This window comes from Eurosta solidaginis, chromosome 1 (assembly GCF_040869045.1).
Source record: "Eurosta solidaginis isolate ZX-2024a chromosome 1, ASM4086904v1, whole genome shotgun sequence".
NCBI lineage: Eukaryota > Metazoa > Arthropoda > Insecta > Diptera > Tephritidae > Eurosta > Eurosta solidaginis.
In genome coordinates, this window is record NC_090319.1 from 369,426,126 (window position 1) to 369,445,591 (window position 19,466).

The following is a 19,466-nucleotide window of genomic DNA, read 5'->3' on the forward strand; positions in this document are numbered from 1 at the left end:
CATAGAAAATTGCTTAGTCATAAAAGTGGTGGTGCCACACCCGTATTCAAAAATGTTAGTATTTTCCAATTTAATGTTATAATTCAATTTAGAAAGTAAAATTCTATCAATACAAAGCTCTTTTTTGCAAAGATATAGCTTATTTTATTCGTCCACGACCCTTTTAAAATCTTTTATATAAAAGTGGGAGTGGTCCTTAACCGATTTCGTTAATTTTTCTTCAAAGCATTCCTTATAGTAAAGGCAACCTCTCTGCCGAATTCTGTTACGATAGGTTTAACGATTTTTTATTTATGTTTAATAATACTTGTAAAATTGATTTTATCACAAGTGGGCGGTGCCACGCCCATTTAAAATTTTTTTTTTCAAATTTTTATCAAGAGTCTCAATGTCAGTCCACATGTCAAATTTAAGCATTCTATGTGTATTATTTACTAAATAATCAGGTTTTTTGTGTTTTCCAAAATGGTTTATATATAAAAAGTGGGCGTGGTTATCATCCGATTTCGCTCATTTTCAATACCTATCTATTCTGGGTCTAGATAAGCTCGTGTAGCAAATTTGGTGAAGATATCTCAATATTTCCTCAAGTTATCATGTTAACGGACAGACGAACGGACGAATGGACATGGCTCAATGAAATTTTTTTCCAATACTGATGATTTTGATATATGGAAGTCTATATCTATCTCGATTCCTTTATACCTGTACAACCAACCGTTATTCAATCAAAGTTAATATACTCTGTGTGCAAAGCGCACAAAAATGTAGTGGGAGGCAAGAGCGGAGCAAAATACTCTGATTGGAATAAAGTCTGAATACTGCGTCGGCAATGAAACATGTTGTCAAAAGCGTGACGTCACGCCGAAAAAATTTATTTCACCGATAACTATGATTTTTTGCTCTCTCATTTTTTAATGCGGGGTATGTTTATTGGTTCTTGCTCTGGAAGTGTTTCCATCTTATTACCCAAAATTGTTTTCCTCTTAAAAAATTTCGACAAAATATATCATATAAGATTTCTTAAGATCTGTATAAATATATATTTCGTAATTATATACATGTCTTATCCCAACGAAATTATACATCATTCATTTAACATCAATGAGACATGAAAGAGCTAAGAACTAATTGTAAAAAAAATATAATTGTATTAAAATTTAGCTTGGGAAGCGTCAAGTAGACATGTTTACATAATTCGTCACTCGATAAGAGGACATTTTCCACTTTTGATTTCTAAAACAAGTTTTTCGCTTTGTGTCTTTTCATTTGCCAAATAAATAAATGGTTGTAGCTCTTTTGTTTAGAAATCTTTTCTTTTTTATACTCAGCTGAGCAGAGCTCAGAGAGTATATTAATTTTGTTCGCATAATGGTAATCCGTAACGGCATAAACTAATCGAGATAGATATAGGCTTCTATATATCAAAATGATCAGGGCGAAAAAAGAAATTCATTTCCGTACGTCCGTCCATCAGTAAACACGATAACTTGAGTAATTTTTGAGTTATCTTGATGAAATTTGGTACGTATGTTTCTGGGCGCTCTTCTCAGATCGCTATTTAAAATGAAAGAAATCGGACCATAACCACGCCCACTTTTTCGATTACGAAAATTTCGAAAAACAGAGAAAGTGCGATAATTCATTAACAAATACGGCTTAAGCGATGAAACTTGGTAGATTGGTTGAACTTATGACGCAGAATAGAAAATTAGTAAAAGATTGGACAATGGGCGTGGCACCGCCCACTTTTAAAAGAAGGTAATTTCAAAGTTTTGCAAGCTGTAATTTGGCAGCCGTTGAAGATATCATGATGAAATTTGGCAGGAACGTTACTCCTATTACTATACGTGTGCTGAAAAAAAATTTTTAAGTCAAATTTTAACAAAAAATTGAATATCTTTACAGTAGATAAGTAAATTATGTCAACATTCAACTCCAATAATGATATGTTGCAACCAAAATACAAAAATAAAAGAAAATTTCAAAATGGGCGAGGCTCCGCCCTTTTTCATTTAATTTGTCTAGAATACTTTTAATGCCATAAGTCGAACAAAAATTTACCAACGCTTATGAAATTCTGTAGGGTATAGATTCTATGACGATAACTGTTTTCTGTGAAAATGGGTGGAATCGGTTGAAGCCACGCCCAGGTTTTATACACAGTCCACCGACTGTCCTTCCGCTCGGCCGGTAACACCATAACTTGAGCAAAAAACGATATATCTTTACTCAACTTTGTTGACGTGCTTATCTGAACTCACTTTATCTTGGTGTAAAAAATGGCCGAAATCGGACTATGACCACGCCCACTTTTTCGATATCGAAAATTACGAAAAATTAAAAAAATGCCATAATTCTATACCAAATATAAAAAAGGGATGAAACATGGTAATTGGATTGGTTTATTGACGCAAACATAACTTTGAACAAACTTTGTAAATTGGGTGTCACACCTACCATATTAAGTAGAAGAAAATGAAAAAGTTCTGCAGGGCAAAATCAAAAGCCCTTGGAATCTTGGCAGGAACAGTATCGTGGTATTATATATAAAAATAAATTAGCGGTACCCGACAGATGATGTTCTGGGTCGCTCTGGTCCACATTTTGGTCGATATCTCAAAAACTCCTTCACATATACTACTAAGGGCCACTCCCTTTTAAAATACTCATTAACACCTTTCATTTGATACCCATATCGTACAAACAAGTTCTAGAGTCAGCCTCGGCCCACCTTAATGGCGATATCCCTAAATGGCGTCCACCTATAGAACTATGGCCCACTCCCTCTTTAAATACTCTTTAATACCTTCCATTTGATACCCATGTCACACAAACACATTCCAGGGTTACCCTAGGTTCATTTTCCTACATGGTGATTTTCCTTTATTTTGTCTCCAAAGCTCTCAGCTGAGTATGCAATGTTCGGTTACACCCGAACTTAGCCTTCCTTACTGGTTTTTGTATTGTAGCGCTTCTGCACATGCAAATGTTGATATTTGTACATTTGTGTGTACTTAAAAATATTTTCGTTTACTTAAGTGCGTACAATGTACATGTACATATATATTTCAAGACAACTGCCGTACCCCTCGTACTTCTGCAATTTGAGTGTTTGAATAACTCATCCTAAAAACTGTTTAAAGCATTTCGTGCTGGTGTACGAATGAGAGGCAGATGTTTTTTGTGGGTTTTGGATTTTTAATGTCAGAAAAAAAGTTAAAGAAATAAAAAGAATATAATATACATAAAAAATAAATAAAAGGGGCGATATATCTCCGAAGAGAATTTGGGCCTAGCTCCTTTTCCAATTCGCATGGTGCTGCTTTTTAAACTTTCCTACAAATTGGCGGTCCTATATTAGACGCGGACTCCGAGCGGTATCTGTAAGGCAGATGGGTTGTCACTGAGAAGCTTTTTATTGCAGACGCTGGAGTGTTTGCCAAATCATTGCAGAGGGGCGACCAATCTTAGAAAAACTTGTTTTTAATAGAAAAAACTTGTTTCTAAGTGCATGATGCTGCGTTGACCGGGAATTGAACCCCAGACCATCGATGTGGTAGCCGAAGCACCCTACCACCACACCACGGTGGCCGCCAAAAGTACATAGATCTTATTCTTTCAATAATTTACATATTCTCAAGCAATAGCCGCCTAAGTCCTACTCTTTATATTGGACTTAGTCGATTTTTGCTTTCAAGTTTGTAATTTATTCAATTCGCAAGGGCAAAATAAATAATTTTCAAACCTTTTTTCTCTTTTCAGGTACAAACAAAATCATGTTCATCTCTAAAATTTAGCCACAAATATTCTTAAAAACAAAGTTAAGATTAATTCAAGTATGCAGTCTGAGTGAGTAATATAATCTATCTCTAAGCTCAGTTATATGACATACCATGCGCTTTTTGAACTAGGCCTTTTATTGATTCTTCCCAAAAGGTTTCATTAAGGTCGTTATATGAATCATTAAATTTTGAAAACTCCTTGCTTACTTATTTAGTTGGCGGTTTTGGCCTTCCAACAAGACGAAGCCGCCCTCTTCTTTTGCTTTCATAGGTGGGTTCCGACAAAAACACTTTATAAGCTGGAGCATCATCTTCCTTTCGTATAACGTGGTCTAGCCAGCGTAGCCGCTGCCTTTTAATTTGCCGAAGCATGCTGATGTCTGCGTAAAGCTCGTAAGCTCATTATCAAATTTTCTTCGTTAGCTTCGAACGGCTCGTAGAGGTCCTTTTCACCGAGGTAATGGTGTTGCTCAAGGTTCTTTTGCATAACCGGCGAAATAAAATTCAGACATCGCGGCGTATAAACAGCTCCTTTTCGTGCTGTGGTAGACGACTTTAAAATCGCCGAAGAGGTGTTGTTTGTCGATTCTATTTCTAGGCTTTTTCGAGACTTTACGCATAGTAAAAATCTGGTCGATGGTAGATTATCCATGTCTGAAGCCGATCTGTTAAAGTCCAATCAGCCGATATGCGTTTAGCTGCAATATTTCGCATAACACGCTTGATAGGATATTATATGTGCTATTAAAAAGAATGGTTCCGTGATAGTTGGCGCATTTTGCAGCATCCTCCATATTGTAACCTGGGTAACGAACACTTAGACTCCTATCATTAGGCATGCACTCCTCCAAGCATATTTTACAATGTCCCTGCAAAAATCGCTGGATCATGTGGTCCACTTGTGTCATACTAGGGTACTTACCATTATACTCCATTGTAATGCAGCAATGGACCAACTCATGTTTCTACACGAACATATTGTAAACCGATCATTGCTCGTTTTTAACGATTGTAATCACTAACACGATGTTTATTGGACTGTTGGTACTCCATGGATTACTCTGATGTAATGCGGAGCTGGAGTATATGGTCCAGTCCTAGGACATCGCAATGTTAATTGGACCATATTATTTATAGGAATTGTGGTTGATTTTGGAGCACTCGCTTGGTCCATAGCGAGTACTCCATACATGCATGCATGGAGTACTCGCGATTTTTGCCGGGGAGCCCTACCAACACCTTGCCGCTGTTTTTCAAAAGCTCCGCAATCAATCCATCAGCGCCCGGGCGTGATAGTTTTTTAATTTTATTATTGCTATTCTGACTTCCTCATAATTGGGTGAGGGAACGTTATAAAATAGATATTTTGCAAAAATTACAAACTCGATTTAATCACAGCGTGACACATCTCAACTGATTCTTATACGGGCCGAATTTTGTATGTGATTTGATATCCAATACAGTAAGTATTATCGATTTTGGATGTAAAATACAATAAATAAATATTTAACTTTTCGAGCCTCCATAGAAAGAAATTAATTTTGTTCACTATGTGACAACCCTAAAAAGTCTCGAATCGGTTCCAAAACTGGCATGTGCTATTTTTGACCTACATTTTACCGTTTAAAAGGGTGATACAAAAAAAAAAAACGCTTGTTTGATGTTGAGGACTACCCTAATGTCCATAAGTATGCACATATGTTAATGTGTTTTTGTATTTATTTCATTTTCTTTGATAAATTTTGACTTATATCAGCTGGCTGTCAAATAAGCTTTCGTCAACTGTTTGAGTTAAAAGTTAAATGAATAATTCAGTTGCTTTATAAAACATGCGCAAATATTTGTATAGGAAAATATTTATTTTGCGACAAAGCAATATATAAACAGTTTGGCAAAAAGTTAGAAATTGAGTAAATTTATAAATTTTGTTGATATTTGTATATAAGTATGTATGTGTGTACGATGGAGGATTAATATTTTATTTATTTTATAAATTGTTTTTTCGTCTAAAAAGAAATTCATTGTCGTAAATTATTTTTTGCATGTAAAATGTTTTAAAATTTTACTAGAAGTGAGTTTGTCTTATCCTTCCTTAAGCTAAGATCCTTCATAGTCAAAAGCGGAAAATTGACAGCCAAAAAATGTCCAACAAGTTTCGAAAATTAAATACATCCAAATTTGTTTTAGAAAAAAACAAAATTAAATATATTGTTCGAAATGGCTTAAAATTTTTTGCAAGTTTGCAACTTTCACAACAAAAAGCTTCAACCGCATTTCACTGTGGCTGCTTGCGAATAATAGTTTAAGTTTTGAATTTATGCTTTCACTGAGTTGCTGTGTTCTTAAAAAGTTAAACCAATTTCGCCATTTTACCCAAACTAAAGTTTGCATTAAATGGAATGGAAAAGAGATGGAGTAGATGTATGGAAACATAAACAATTTTTTTTTTAAAGGAGATTATGATGGAACTGAGGAAAATAATATGCTTTTTGTAATATTTCTTTACCAAACTTTTGCAAAGAAGATATAATGCGAATTTTCAATTCCCCGTTTTTTGTTGCAATTATTGCATTACAAATAAAGTTAAGTTTTGCTTATAAGTTTATCGAAACGTATTTTGTTATTATTTAATGAATTGCATATTTTTTTCTCTTTATTCGAATACCGGCAGATTTCTATTTTCACTCTTGGAGTGAAGAAGCCGCCTTAGGGCTGATCAAATTCACGACGGCGGTGTAGCCGACACATCTGTCATATTATTTTTACATATGTTCTTATGAGTGTGGTTATTTTCAGCGCGACAGGACTGCACGACAATCAATCACGAAAGCCGTTGTAGCTGGATTAAACCTATTTCCATTTTCGGGGAGCGACAGTGAGTAGCGTCCTTTTTATTTTGTCAATAAAAACTAAAATAGAAGTAAATAAGAGGTAATAAAAGCTAAAATCATTATTTTGGGCGTTTTTTTTAACATAATTAATTAATATGTGTTTTGTAATACGATCGGTTAAAAAATTTTTATATATGTATTTTTAGAGGAATTTTCTTTTTCCATAGGCTAGTCCGATCTAACCGCTGATTAGTGCAAATGAAACATTCCACTGTTTTTCCCGACGTTTCGCTAAAATTTTTTAACATCATCAGGGGCATTTCCATTTTATTTTCTGGTGAAAAAAAGAAATTACAGATATGAGTTTTAATTTAAAAGGCCATTGCAAACATATCTACTTGGTAATCACGCGCAGATACATACATAGACATTGCGTAGATACATACATAGGCATATAACATTGTCAGTAGACTGACAATATATAACTTACATTAAAAATTGCACAATTTTACATTAAAAAACTACACTTATTAAATGTGAAAAACATAGAAATAAAGATATCGGTACCACCTCTTGTGGTAGTGTTGTCAATACTAAAGTCTAAATTTTTTTTGTTTATCATGTAAACATAAAACATATGACGAAGCTATTTGATCCGTATCTTCCATCTTATTTATTGTTTTCTCTCTTTTTTGCAGTATCCCAAGGCTTTCCAGTATGTACCTAGTTTTTTCCCCCTTTTCTTTGTATAAAATTCTTGTGTTGGCAAAATCAGCTGTGTGTCCAGTGTCTGTTAATTAATTAATTAATTTTTTTCTAAATGTTTCGCTACTGTTTCCTGTAACTTACATTGGTGGCTGCCGCTTTCAAAATAATCAAGAAGCCAGTGCTTGGCTACGGTTGTCGTCAAGCTTTGCTTTATTGTGGTTGTGGTCTTTATTGACCGGCCAGTACAACCTAACTTAAGGTAAATAAATAACTCACAAAGTAATTTTCGTACTTTTCGAAATTCGAAAAAAACTCGAGTATGTATAAAAGAAAATATTTAAAAAAATATGACAGTTTCAGTCTTTTCAGTTTCTCTTAAACAAACATCCCACATAGCATATGGAAGTTTGATTAAAGTATAAATCACCACAATGAGAAATTTTCGACTCCTTTTGACGACTAAAACGGTTTAATCAATTCTGCGATCAAAAGAAGACTCGAAATCGACTCCCTCTTCTGAGTGAAATATGATTTATTAAAAAAGCAACAACAAAATGTAAAGCGATCACAAATTGATCACACTGGGGATCGAAATATGATTGAGTAAACAATTTTTGTCGGCTTTGCACTTTCTTGTTGCTTTTTCAATAAATCATATTTCACTCATAAGAGGGAGTCGATTTCGAGTCTTCTTTTGATCGCAAAAGCTTTAAAACACACTTAAAAATTATTCCCACAAGACTCATAAATGATGGTAAATTTGACTCGAAAAAGACTAAATACTGATTAGAAATATGGGTTAGAAGAGGCTCACCAAGTGTAGTCGCGCGTAGGGTACCATTTTATCCCGACGAGAGAGTCTTTGCTGATCAGAAAATGAGCGCATATATGCTTATTTTGGTCATGCTGGAGACTAGAAAAAGACCCTAATATGATTATTAATTTCAAAATATGCTGGGTGGGATAATAATTGAATATTCAATTATTATAAGCCGGTATTAAGCTCATTAATTCGTTAAAAATGTCGGTTTTATTTTCTAATGTTTTCATAGATAACAGAACCCCTGAAGAAGGTACAGAATGCGTCGAAGTGCGTTATTCAATAAATGAAAATTGCGTTTTCGCCTCAATTTCCACGGCCAAAAAGCGCAGGTATAAAAACGAAAAAAAAAAAAAAAAATAAAATAAATTATAATAATTTTAATAAGCCGAAGGATTAAATGAACAGCTTTGGCAGTTTTGTAAGGCATATTTTATATGACATTGCTTGCCGGCGTTTGACTTCAGTGCTTCTGGATTCTAGCATTTTTCGGTCTAATTCAGAGAGCGGTCTAATTCAACGCTCAAATGAATGCTTGAACTTTTTTTTCGAAATTCGAAGAAACCTAAGTGTCAAAAGGCAAAAAAATGTGTACTCAGGGTAAAAGAACGAATGTAGTTCCGTAGTAATTATGATGTTGTTATTTTGATTAAAAAACAGATATTTAAAAGTAAAAGTTGACGTAAACTGGGGGACTTAGCCACGAGTATACTCCACTTAGCGCATACAATCTGGCATCATAATCAGCTGTTTTCCAGCTGTCATTTCATTGTGAAATATTTGCTACAAAGTATAGTGGTTTTTAAACAAAGTTTGTTTTGAGTACTACAATCAATTTATGCGTGTAAAAATTGTTTAAGACAATCTGTAAATGTCAATTTGTATGACAAAATGTCAAAATGAAATGGAAACAAACAAATGACATCTCAAAATGGAAACATCACTTAGAACTTACATAGAAAATCGAAATTCAATAAACTTCTAAGTTAAGTTAAGTGTTGCTAAGTTTTGAGTAATTACTAACATGCAATGTTCATTTAACAGAACTGTAAGTGACAATTCTCAAGTCAAGTCAAGTCTATGGTAAGTATGAGTAATATGCCCTGAAAACTTTAGCATAGGGTTGCTCAAGCCAATATATATAGAAGAGAGTAATGTTAAAGTAAATATTTGGGTCTTCTTACTTCAAATGTTTACATATACTAGAAACATACCGTTTTTTAAGTTTTTTGCTTGAGAGATTTTTATTGTAAAATGAGAACGTAAAGATACAAAAATTAAGAAAAAGAAATACAAATTTTTCTGGTTTCTCTATTTATTTAATTCAAATTGTGTTTAAAATACACTCCAAATACGTCAGTAAAACCTTAATGCAATACTGATATTAATATGAGTACAATTCTGGAGATTGTTTCAAAGCCATTGATTTGTGAATGTGAATAGCTCTTCAAATAATGAGCCGATTTCGGAGAGATATCTGATTGATCGACATTTTACAGAATATATGTAGACCATTCGCTTGATGATAAGCGATTTCAAGATATGAAAGCCGAAGGTTACGGTATGAAGATAGAAAACTACCTAAAGGCACTTCTTTGAATCTAAAGTGAAGCCCCTGATATCTTCGAGACAGCTATACTTTTCGGGTATTTTTGAAGCTTTCGGTAAGTTGAGTGCTATCAACGCTACTTTTGTAGAGTCGTTGTAGATTGAGGACATAAATCTAAACTATCTGAGCGTTAACTGTGTTGATAGTTCTTTAATAAAACAAAAGGAAAGATGTCGAGGACCCACTCTGCCCAACTTCCATGTTTGTAGTAAAATCAGTTTCCCGTAATAAATTTAAATTTTGGTAAGATAATACGTTGCCTCGGGGCTAGAGGTTTACGCCGATCACATTATCAGCGGCGGCGGCGTGGGCGGCGCGCCGGCCTACGCCGGTGTTCTTACTTTAAAAAGCTTAATTTTTCTATTTAAACAAGTAAGGAGGGTTAAGTTCGGGTGTAACCGAACATTACATACTCAGTTGAGAGCTGTGGAGACAAAGTAAGGAAAATCACCATGTTGTAAAAAGAACCTAGGGTAACCCTGGAATGTGTTTGTATGACATGTGTATCAAATGGAAGTGGGCCATAGTTCTATAGATGGACGCCATTTAGGGATATCGCCATATTTTAAAAGGGCGTGGGCCTTAGTTCTATAGGTGGACGCCTTTTCAAGATATCGCCATAAAGGTGGACCAGGGGTGACTCTAGAATTTGTTTGTACGATATGGGTATCAAATGAAAGGTGTTAATGAGTATTTTAAAAGGGAGTGGGCCTTAGTTCTATAGGTGGATGCCTTTTCGAGATATTGCCATAAAGGTGGGCCAGGGGTAACTCTAGAATTTTTTTGTACGATATGGGTATCAAACGAAAGGTGATAATAAGTGTTTTAAAAGGGAGTGGGCCTTAGTTCTATGGGTGGACGTCTTTTCGGTATATCGCCATAAACGTGGACCAGGGGTGAATCTAGAATGCGTTTGTATGATATGGGTATCAAATGAAAGGTGTTAATTAGTATTTTAAAAGGGCGTGGGCCTTATTTCTATAGGTGGACGCCTTTTCAAGATATCGCCATAAAGGTGGACCAGGGGTGACTCTAGAATTTGTTTGTACGATATGGGTATCAAATGAAAGGTGTTAATGAGTATTTTAAAAGGGAGTGGGCCATAGTTCTATAGGTGGACGGCTTTTCAAGATATCGCCATAAAGGTGGACCAGGGGTGACTCTAGAATTTGTTTGTACGATATGGGTATCAAATGAAAGGTGTTAATGAGTATTTTAAAAGGGAGTGGGCCTTAGTTCTATAGGTGGATGCCTTTTCGAGATATCGCCATAAAGGTGGGCCAGGGGAAACTCTAGAATTTTTTTGTACGATATGGGTATCAAACGAAAGGTGTTAATAAGTGTTTTAAAAGGGAGTGGGCCTTAGTTCTATGGGTGGACGCCTTTTCGGTATATCGCCATAAACGTGGACCAGAGGTGAATCTAGAATGCGTTTGTACGATATGGGTATCAAATTAAAGGTGTTAATGGGTATTTTAAAGAGCGTGGGCCTTAGTTCTATAGGTGGACGCCTTTTCGAAACATCGCCATAAAGGCGGACCAGGGGTGACTCTAGAATGTGTTTGTACGATATGGGTATCAAATTAAAGGTATTAATGAGGGTTTTAAATGGGAGTGAACCTTAGTTTTATATGTGAAGGCGTTTTCGAGATATCGACCAAAATGTGGACCAGGGTGATCCAGAACACCATCTGTCGGGTACCGCTAGTTTATTTATATATGTAACACCACGAACAGTATTCCTTCCAAGATTCCAAGGGCTTTTGATTTCGCCCTGCAAAACTTTTTTATTTTCTTCTACTTAATATGGTAGGTGTCACATCCATTTTACCAAGTTTTTTTCTAAAGTTATATTTTGCGTCAATAGACCAATACATTTACCATGTTTCATCCCTTTTTTCGTATTTGGTATATAATTATGGCATTTTTTTCATTTTTCGTAATTTTCGATATCGAAAAAGTGGGCGTGGTCATAGTTGGATTTCGGCCATTTTTTACACCAATACAAAGTGAGTTCAGATAAGTACGTGAACTGAGTTTAGTAAAGATATATCGATTTTTGCTCAAGTTATCGTATTAACGGCCGAGCGGAAGGATAGACGGTCGACTGTGTATAAAAACTGGGCGTGGCTTCAACCGATTTCGCCCCTTTTCACAGAAAACAGTTATCGTCCTAGAATCTAAGTCTCTACCAAATTTCACAAGGATTGGTGAATTTTTGTTCGACTTATGGCATTAAAAGTATCCTAGACAAATTAAATGAAAAAGTGCGGAGCCACGCCCATTTTAAAATTTTCTTTTATTTTTGTATTTTGTTGCAATATATCATTACTGGGGTTGAATGTTGACATAATTTACTTATATACTGTAAATATATTAACTTTTCTTTTAAAATTTGAATTAAAAAAATTTTTTTTTAAAAAGTGGGCGTGGTTGTTCTCCGATTTTGATAATTTTTATTAAGCAGACATATAGTAATAAGAGTAACGCTCCTACCAAATTTCATCATGATATCTTCAACGACTGCCAAATTACAGCTTGCAAAACTTCTAAATTACCTTCTTTTAAAAGTGGGCGGTGCCACGCCCATTGTCCAAAATTTTACTAGTTTTCTATTCTGCGTCATGAGTTCAACTGACCTAACAAGTTTCATCGCTTTATGCGTATTTGGTAATGAATTATCGCACTTTTTCGATTTTTCGCATTTTCGATATCGAAAAAGTGGGCGTGGTTATTGTCCGATATCGTTCATTTTAAATAGCGATCTGAGATGAGTGCCCAGGAAGCTACATACCAAATTTCATCAAGATATCTCAAAATTTACTCAAGTTATCGTGTTAGCGGACAGACGGACGGACGGACATGGCTCAATCGAATTTTTTTTCGATACTGATGATTTTGATATATGGAAGTCTATCTCGATTCCTTTATACCTGTACAACCAACCGTTATCCAATCAAAGTTAATATACTCTGTGAGCTCTGCTCAACTGAGTATAAAAAATAATATTTAGGAAAAGTTTTGTTTGTATGTATTTAAGAAAATCTGCGTGTTGGCCATTTCGGAAAGATCCGAGGTATTTGCCTCAAGATCTCGCAGACCGTTCAAAAATTTTCACGAGTAGCTCCTTGTCTCTCGTTCGCTTATTCCAGAGAGGCTTCGAACCTAACCCCGGCCTTTGGAATTGGTACTGCTGCTTCTGCTGAAAAGAAATGGAGAAACAAAATAGTCACACTTTTGTCTGTATATCTCGTGCAAAGTGTAGTTTCAATTAGGGTTAACTCCTAATAATCGTCGCGAACACAATTCCTTTAAATCATTTGTGGCTCCATGGCGGCCACGCACAAAGGCGACTTTCGGTTGCTATTAATGGTCTTTTAATACTCATGACTCTCGTGGTACAGGGCGCCTCCAGTTGTTTTGGCTGTTTTTAAGAGCTATTCCCGATGTGCGAACAGTATCAATCCCGACCACCAGTCTCTACCACGCCTCCTGACTCTCACACCATATACCAGCACAGAAGCTATAGGACTGAGACTTCGAGCTCATACCTTCGTTGACGTCACTTTCCTAGAAGCTCTAGGTGTAGCTCCAAAGACTTTCCAACGGATGCTTTTGTCGCGTTATGCTGCCGAGCTACACCAGAGAAACACCTTGAAACGTTAGGGAGTGACTATTCGGCCAAAGATGCCGCCCTCGAAATCATAAGCAGTCTAAGTGGATGTCATTGCGTAATGGGTGAAAGTCGTATAATCATCGGCGCATCTACATAATTAAAATTTTACAAGGACCCTGGATAAAATTTTTGAAATGTAGACAAAAGTTTGCAGATGTTTATGTTCACAACATTGATTTCAATAGTCTTCGTTAAATCAAAATGATATTATAGAATGAAAGTCGACCGATTTTAAGTTAAAAGATGTTAACTTCTGTTTTCCGGCCTTATGATATTAGAGCTCATTATGGATGACCGCGTAGCTTCAGTTTTCAGACTAGTTCGACTGTCCACTACGTTAGGGTAGTAGAAAACACGGTCCTTAGTTCAACTGTCTTGGGAAAGATTTTCCTTCACCACTTGGAGTGTTATTGCAAAGGACAAAGCCTCACCTGGTAAATATATGTGCCTATATATTCACATTTGTAAAAGGAGCCGTAACGTGTAGGTGATATTTAAACTTGGTTGATAGGCTATAATCAATGTGGTTCACTCCAAGGGACTAATTTTGGATAGGGCCGCCAACTTTAGGAAATCTCAAACCGGGAGACTTGGGTGTTGAATGATTAAGGGTGAAAATCAAAATTAACATTTCACACCCTATTGTATAGTTTCGCAAATAGACAACAGATGTTTGAATGTAAGCCCAAGTGATTTTTGAAACCCTTATACTTACATATACACACAAGTATGAGGTAAAAATCATTTCAAAGGAGTGTGTATGCCCCTAGAACCTACTAAAGGATCTTGCGTCACTGATTTCGCTTATTCTTTTAGCCAATCGCAATATAATTTTTTTTAAATCCGCACCTTTTTTGGTTAATTTGCTTTTTTTAACAACTTGAGGATAATTTGAAAACATGTTCGCCTTGGGTCATTTTATTTGAATTCATTGTTCATTATTAATTTTTTGAAAAAATTATGCAGTGAGCATATTAATTTATTAGATATATAACTTTTCTTTAGGGTTTTGTTTTAAAAACTTGGTGAATTGGGTGATGCAAAGTCCGTGTTAAGCTGACATCGAAAGCGCCTGTTTTTTTTAAATAACTTTTGAACAGTTAGAAAGAGTGAAATTTCGCAATTAGTTTCTTATAACTTGAAGTGGTGCGCATCCGCTGATACCACTTTCGACCATATCCGACTAATTTTCGACATGAACAATAAATGGCCTAAACAGTCTTAAACGAGTAGAAAATATAGTAACGCGCCGGACGCCGCCGCCGCCGCCGCGCCGATATTTTTGACATTCGGCGGCGGCGTACGAAAAAACGACCCTAATCAGCGGGGGCGGCGGCGTTTATCGGCGGCGTATATCTCTACTCGAGACCCAGATATTTGAGCAAAAGTGAGCCTGGTTTACCGGCTTCTAATGCTTCGGAGACAACTTTTCAGACAAAAAAAAAATATAAAATATTTATTATTTTATATAAAATATTTTTTTTTTAATAGCGATGGAAGCACGATAGGTCGTAATCTGTTTAATTACCAGGTAGTCAATATGGCGAGTGACAACTGACAATGAAACAATTTTCATTCTTATACCATGTGCGTACTTATTTTATAAAATAAAAAAAAAAAATAATAAATAAAATAATCAAAACGACGCAATTATTTGCAATTTTTGTGTCGTTATGAAAAAATAACAGACTCGCTGATGAAGATAAAAAATGTACCAAAAGACGTAATATAATTAATAAAAATATTGTTATACCATAAAAACGTAAAAAAATATATTGATATTAGAGAAAAATTGCAAAGTTTACAAACGGTGATGGTTACTAGGACATGTTTCTGAATTTCCCTTCTTCATGAGCTAGATTTTCGAGAGCTGAGTATTGAACAACATTCATACTTTATAATAGTGCAAAGGCATCTGCCTTTAATCACTCAGCCATATGAATGCCCTGCTGCTCGCTTTGCAATTGGTCTCTAATATTGCCTTTTTGTTGCTATTTTATATATATATTTTAAATATTTTTTTACTAAAATAAATAATACAATTTTTTCATAAGACATTCCTATTTATAGTCTTTGGTCGGGTATTATTCGGTAATTATTTGCGGAATGAAAAACTCATTTTAAGTGCAACTCAAAAAAAGAGCTCATAGGAAAGAGCGACACCATTTTTCGTTTCGGAACTAATTGGCACCTTATAAGCACCAAAATATCAGCTTAGTCGCATTTAGATCAGTGTAGTATAAGTCATATTTTAGGAGGGTGCTTCACTAATTTTTCGTGAATTTAGCAACTAGAAAGCTTTAGTATTTGCCAAGGGCGTAACCAGCTTTTCACAAAGGGGGGGGGCCCATTTTTTTTTTATTTAAGATTCTTATATAGCGTATTTATAAGTATAAAGAGTGATGACGTCTAGGTAGGCCTGCTTTATAGACCAAGCTATGGGCTCTGGCAGTCCGTTAAAATTTTTATTTATTTATCGAGAGCTTCCTAAAATATCTATCTAGGATTTGGTAATTCCAAATTTTATTGAATTAGATAGATTAATTTAATAGTCACTACAAGATGTAATTACTTTAGAAATGTGATCCCCAAGTGAGTTTCAGATTCAACAAAATTGTATTTTTCCACATACTTTATTTAGTTACAGAGATGTATTTTAAATTGCATTACTCATTCTCTGAGTATTAGAAAACCTGCTAAGTAAGTATAATTCTTCGACTATTTATTGTAAATTTATCTAAAATTAAATATTTTAACTCCGTATCATTTTCCGCTAACAATTTTCTGTGAGAACTCAGCATACATAAACCTTTGAAAAAAAAAAAAACACAATAAATATATTAAAAAAAAAAAAACTTTATTTCCCACTAAGGCGAGATTCTGCCATTGTTGTTCTCAACCACAGCTTTACCCTCCTGGGTGCTGAAGGAGCGTTCCACAGTTGCCGTTTTGCAGAGCATTGCAATCAGAATTTCATGTGCTTCTCTTATCTTTGGATGGAATGCTGTCTTCTCGAAGGCACATACAAAATATGTTGGCCCCTGGTTTTGGCAAGCCTTGTACCACAATTCCAGTTCATTATCAATACCATATAAATTATAACAAACCTTGGCATCGGCAAGTGACCTTTCAATGTCTTTAAGACTCATCTTTTTGACAATATTTTGATGCAATATAGTCAAACACAAAGCAGGATTATTTTGCAGGGAAAACCATTCACTTTGAGAACAAATTAGGGAGTCTAGATAAAGTGAGGAACTGAAACCCTTTTATGTTGCTGATGTTTAACTTTCAGTTTTGTGTTGTTAGTTCACGAAGAGGGAGCGGGGGGGGGGGGTGCAACGCCCCCTGCATATGTCCTTGGTATTTGCCAAGAGAAAGACGTCATTTTATAACATAGGCCCTGGTTTTTGATAGTATTCCTTCAGTTTGGTCGCTGAGTAAATTTCTAGTAACATTATGAACTCATTCAGTCTATGTGAGGTCAAGATCACTCTTATCTAACCTATGCGCCGGAAAATTTCGCTGAGAGTGCTCTAAGGGGGATTTAAAGGAATAAGCGTCCCGAAGTATGTAAATGTAAATTTCTTTAACAAAATTGTTCTATTTGTTTGGGGCATTTTTTTCCGTTAACACAACCGCATAATTGTGTCCAATTAAAAAAAATATCTTTTTTATCGAAATTGAATAACCACAAACTATTTTAATTGCATATGAAAGCTATTTGAAATACTCACATATGTAAATTTATATTAAGAGTTTTACTTATGTGTAATATATACAACAGGGAACAAGAAAAAAGGCATTTTTTATGGGATTTCGTCACTTAATTCTTCATCTTTATTTTCGATATTTCGGAAAACTCTATAAGTTTTGTAATTGCAAATAAATTGAAGAAATTTTTTAGAAAATTCGCAAGTACCTTTGTTTTTGAGCAAGGCTTATTTAAGTAAAGTTTGAATAGTACTGACAACTTGAGGAAATCTGATTTAGTAACTTTGCCAAATTATAAAAGAAAACAAATATTATAGGTTTTAAATAAACTGAATACTAACACTATGTTCAAACACACACCAAATTGGAAATTTATTCCTTTGGTCAATTTAATACGCAATTTATCATGTAAAAAATTTTAATAATAAATTGCCAATTTAAAAAAATTGCGTAATAAGTTGCTTCAAACTGCAAATGCAACCTTGTAAAGTGTGTTTATTGGGTACATTTAAACGTCAGTTTTACGCATGGCTCAACTATATGGCTGGCTCATCTCATCAGCTGATTTTATTTCTTTGCTTTCACTGGAGTAGGGATTGTCAAAAGAAGATGGCAAACTCAAAACCAAAACATTGAACACATTTTCTTACAACACACAAAAATTTTAAAGTTTTGTGCTTTCATTCCATTCCATTCGCCTTATACCAACACGCATATTTTGACAGTCTGAACAAAGGTATGTTGTTGTTGTAGAAATGGGCCAACCAGCTATCAAATTACTATTGTATAAGCTAAATTGAGTTGTATGAACACGACTCAATTTAAATCGAAATTGCCTCAATTTATTTTTCTGTTTGAACATTGTATAACGCACCCAATATATTCTTAATACCTTAAATTCTCTGTCTATTATTCAGTCTACAACGAGCGCCAATTTTTCAACGTGTACATACAAAAATATGCAAAATTCAATGGAATTGATAAAACTCCAACAGAAACTGCCAACTAGGCCGCATGCATATATACATACATACTCATATATACATACACACTGACGTTACGGCCAAACTGCTAACAATCAATTCACAATGCAAAATTAACAATCAATGTACAGGAAATTGAATATATTCATTAGCCAGAACGAAACGTCAAGGATGAACACCCGCAACCAAAACGTTAGAAATGCTCATACACACCTAAACACCGCACAAATGTTTCTTTAGTGTTTGAAAACAACTTTCAACAACAATCAAAGCACTTTACACGCAATCAATCGAAAGATTAAGTGATTCAGAGTAAAATATGCAAAATCCTTCTTTATTGGTTGAGAAATCTATGTACATATATATTTGAGTTGTATGTAGAAGGGTTAAAACAGTCAGCTTCGAATAATGTGCACACATACACACTTCAATGTATATACCCTGCAAAAAATGCGATTAGTTTAGGATGAATCCGGGATGAGTATCAAAAGGAGTATGCGGCCAACGCAAGTTTTGATCTCTTTGTATGAGTTGAACTGTTCCCTTTTGTTTGAGCATGTCCTACGAAGAGACTAATTGTACCAATTTATACCCGAAAGGGATCGATAGGACCAATTCCATTTGTACCCATAGGAGAACATAGGAAGGCTAGTCCCTTTTCGATTCAATAAAGACTCAAATAGGGTGCAGTCACATTTTTCATCAAATCTACTTGATGTACGTTGTTCCGCCTGCTTTTCAAAATGGAATAAAAAAGATTATTCAAAAATTTAACCCTAACTCCGGCGTAGTCGTTAAGTCTTAGTAATTTAGGATCGGTACAGTGCTCCCCATTTTTCTTAAATAAATCGATTCAGTCACCTGTAATCTTTTTTATTTTATTCATTTCGTTGAAGTTTTTTTTTATATTTCTTAAAATGGGCTACATAAGTATCAAACTGACTCATCCCAACTGTACCCGAAAGGGACTAAAGGGGATCAATTATGCCCAGATATAGACACAAGAGATCAATCGGAGACCAATCCTTTTAGGGATTAATCACACGATTTTTCGCATGGTAGTATTGGTGTAGAATACTGGTTTGGTAGTTTGCATACAAGAGTAAGCCACTCGCTTAATTCGAACGTCACAAAAATCATGAATCGTTTATCTGTATAGGTGGGTAGGGAGGCATTTACAGCTGTTGATAGTACCTCACAGGAAAAATTTGGTAAAATCCTAGTTCGTAATAGTTTGAAATGTAGTTACCAAAACGTGATCAAAAATAATAAAGAGAATAAACTAAAGAGAAAGACTCAAGTAAACTCCTAAATCCAATCGGACTAAACATAACTTAAAA

The 19,466-nt window shown here is 35.0% G+C and overlaps 1 protein-coding gene across 6 annotated transcripts in view; it reads left to right on the top strand.

Annotated features, from left to right (window-relative positions):
* Nucleotides 1–19,466, top strand: part of 5-HT7 (5-hydroxytryptamine receptor 7) — a 361,000-nt gene that overhangs the window by 211,564 nt on the left and 129,970 nt on the right. For 2 of the 6 annotated variants that reach the window (XM_067762965.1, XM_067762969.1), the window contains exon 3: nt 3,766–3,852. The exons of 2 other annotated variants lie outside the window; for them this stretch is intronic. The gene's annotated coding sequence lies outside the window, so the exon portion shown is untranslated. Of the gene's footprint in view, nt 1–3,765; nt 3,853–6,456; nt 6,661–19,466 lie in introns of those variants that run through there. 2 more of the 6 variants (XM_067762970.1, XM_067762966.1) reach the window with 2 other exon arrangements.